The 3,640-nt window shown below is 39.9% G+C and overlaps 1 pseudogene; it reads right to left on the bottom strand.

The window, feature by feature from the left end:
- Positions 1-432: 432 nt before the first annotated feature.
- Positions 433-1,432, bottom strand: LOC134369736 (delta-1-pyrroline-5-carboxylate synthase-like; annotated as a pseudogene).
- Positions 1,433-3,640: the final 2,208 nt, after the last annotated feature.

The raw sequence follows: 3,640 nt of genomic DNA, 5'->3' as shown, positions 1-3,640 counted from the left end.
AAGCATAATTGCTGTAGATATGCCTACCACCAACCAAATGCCAAGGGAGACTTTACCTCACTGAAGTGATAGAAAAAAGCCATGATTCTTTTCTTTGCCTTTTATGTGGGGAAACTGCACCTTTCTGTTTCTCACTGAAGGGAACTGGACTGGGCAAGTGAATACCCTATCTGCAGCAACTATTTTCTTACTTAAAAAGAAAAAAAGAAGGGAAAAAAAGAAAAAGAAAAAAAAAAAAAAAAAAACGTGAGCTGGAATGTGGACATTAGCCAAGACCGATACTGCCAAATTATGCTCAAAAGCATCAAGATACACTTTCTAACAGGCAGACCCTTCTTGGGAGACAAGATCTGGCTTCTCCCCTGAGATTCTTAGACCAGTTTAACTGTTGTGAAGTCCTCTTGGAACAATCCCCGGGTTTCCTGGCTCTTTTCAGTAGGTGTTTCTCTGAGGAACAGGGAGGTTCTTATGAAGATATGTTAATCTTCCATGCTCTGAGAAATCTGAGACCATGTGGTCCTGCCCTCATGGCAGCCACTTAGTAGTAAGTAGTCCCTCAAGTCCTACTAGTCCCCAGGTGTAGGTTCACAATGCGCTGATTCCCACCTCAGCTGCCAGTATGAAGCTGTAGCCATCAGAGAAGCTAGTGCTGTCATTCCAGAACACATGGACACTATCTATGTGCCAGAGGAAGAACTCCACTGTTTTCTTGTTCTCTGTGATGATGACAGCCGTGTGGGAGCTGCTGTACTTGTGGATGTGGTCAATGGCCTCTTGGACGCTGTCCACCACTTCAATGCACAGTTCCAGGTCCCCATACTCATTTCAGAGCGACTTCACTTTGGAGGGGCTGAAGGTCAAATAGGAGGCAAACTTGGGGACTACATGAATTTTTACCTGTTCCACTCTTAGCGTATCAATGATCTAGCCAAGCAATGGTGTTCTCAGCAGATCCCTGTGGATTAACAGTCTCCAAAGCATTACAGGCCACTGGGTATTCACATTTAGAGTCTCTGACTAGTCTGGTGATCTATTGACAGTGGCCTTTGAATCCATATACATGTGGCAGATCCCTTCACTGTGCCCCATCACTGGAATCCGCTTAGCAGCTTTCTGGATGTCTCTGACCAGCTGGGAAGAGCCATGTGGAATGATCAGATCTGTCATTTTGTCTAGGCGGCAAAGATCTTCAACCTATTCTCTGGTATTCTCCAGCTGTATGGTCTCCTTGACTCCATGGATTGATAGAGCCTCTTGTGTCAGAAGGTGAAGAATCTGGTTGCTGTGTGTGGTTTCCTTCCCTCCTTTGAGTTATAAGCCGTTGCTACTTGTAATAGCCAAGTCTACCATGTGGGGTAGACAATCATGCACGACGAGATTCAAAGATCACCAGTAGAACTCCAGTTGGGATAGTCACTTGTTCTAGTTCCAATATGTTCAATCATTTTAATATCAGCTATACCTCAGTAAAGTTGTTTTAAAAAAAGAATAATAGGAATAAGACGGTGTTTGAGAATAATTTTAGAAATTATATATTAACTAGGGTGGGATGGTTGAAAGAAATATTCGGTTATTTTATTCAAGAATGCTGTTTTATATCCTTGCTCTCTAAGACAAGTTTAATAGTCTCCACACTTACTAAGATTATAGGAGTCTGAAAGAAATTTCTTTGTGGATCAATAGTTCTCTGTTAATATAATTCACATCTGAGCAAACAGTTGATTTATCTGTTAAAATAAATAATAATCTGAGAAAACAACAGCAAGTCAAACACACTTTTTATATCCTAATTTTCAATTAAGAAAAGTAAAAGAATTTGGTGAATTTGGACATACGCAAACACCCATGATACTATCAGTACAATCAAGGTATAGACATATCCAACACCTCCAAAGTTTCCTTGTGCCCATTTGAGGATTTTTTTGTTGTTTGTTTGTTCGTTTTGTTTTGGTGATAAGAACATTAACATCAGATCTATGCTGAAAAATTTTCAGTCTGCAATACTGTATTGCTAACTATAGGCACCATGTTGTACAGCAGATCTCTAGAATGTATTCATCTACCATAATAGAACTTTGCACTGATTGAACAATAACTCCTCCTTTCCCCTACCCTCAGCCCACTAGCAACCACTATTGTATTCTCTGCTTCTATGAGTCTGACTATTACAGATATCTCATATAAGTAGTTTTGTGCAGTATTTGTCTTTTGTGCAGTGTGGCTTATTTCACTCAACCTAATGTCCTCCAGGTTCATACATGTTGTCACAAATGGCAGAATATTCTCTCTTTTTCAAGGCTGAATAATAGTTGGTTGTATGTATATACACTTTCTTCAACCATTCATCTGTGGATAGGCACTTGGAAGCATACCTTGACTATTGTGACTGATGCTGCAATGAACATTCATGTTCTTTTCAAAATCCTGATTTCAGTTATTTTGAATATGTAACCAGTAGTGGGATGGCTGCATCATTAGTTGGTCTGCTTTTAATTTTTTCAGGAACCTCCATGGCTGCTGCACAATTTCACTCTCTCACCAACAGTGTACAATGACTCCAATTTATCAACATCCTTAACAATACTTATTTCGTATTTTTTTTTTTATAATAGCCATTGTAACAAGTGTGAGGCAATATCTCATTGTAGTTTTGATTTGCATTTCTCTGGTAAATAATAATGTTTATCACCTTTTTCATGTACCTGTTAGCCATTTGTATGTCTTCGTTGGAGAAATGTCTGTTCAAATCATTTTCCCATTTTAAAATCTGGTTATTTGGATGCCAGACATTGTGAATTTTACACTGTTGGGTACAGGTTTTGTTTTTGTTTTTTTTGTTTTTCATTTCTTTAAATAGTTTGCACTTCATTCTTACATAGTTATGAGTCAGATCGGTTAGAGCCTTTAAAGTTTCTGAGGAGTATACCCGATGCTGTGTGCATTGAAGGCCTTTTTTGCTCTGGCTGGTGAAAATAGGAACTGTAACTAGCCCTGTGTGAGGTCAGGGAATCCCGCTGGTCTCTTGTTACAAAGTCACTAGACAAAAATCTGAAATCGTGTCGGGCACCACACAAAGCAAACACTATAAGATTAATAGAAGATGGTGGCAAAGAAGGTCACATCACATCTGGATAATAAATGGAGACAGGGATAGGGCATAGTACATGGAAGACACGCTCCTAAGGGGATGGTAGCCACAATGCAAGATGCGATCATGCTCGTTCCATGTAAGCATCTCAGAGCAAGAGTATATGGCACTCAGCCATCTCTCTCAGTTCTGGCGTTGACTAGCAGCCAGTGCTGGAAGAAACCTTTAGACCTGTGTCCTCTGGAGAAGAAATGTTAGATTCTTGCTAATGTATGAGTTCTGCCCAAGGACTGTCCCTGGGTAACCTGGAGAAAGAAACTGCATAGCTCCCACAGATAACTCACATTACAGAAAGTCCACAGCAGCCATCACTTGATTACAGCATGCATTTAACACTGTACTGATTATTCACATGACCTAAGCAAAGTACTCAGATGGAGGGAGGGTTGAACAGCAGCGCTTCTGCACTCTGTTAGCCAAGTAGTAGATTTTGAAAAACCGAATTAGAAAAATTATTTTTAGCAAAAAGACAGTGACAGACTCTTCAGATCA

This window comes from Cynocephalus volans, chromosome 1 (assembly GCF_027409185.1).
Source record: "Cynocephalus volans isolate mCynVol1 chromosome 1, mCynVol1.pri, whole genome shotgun sequence".
Lineage (NCBI taxonomy): Eukaryota > Metazoa > Chordata > Mammalia > Dermoptera > Cynocephalidae > Cynocephalus > Cynocephalus volans.
The sequence above is the reverse complement of the archived record's forward strand: the minus strand, read 5'-3'. Positions and strand labels throughout refer to the sequence as shown.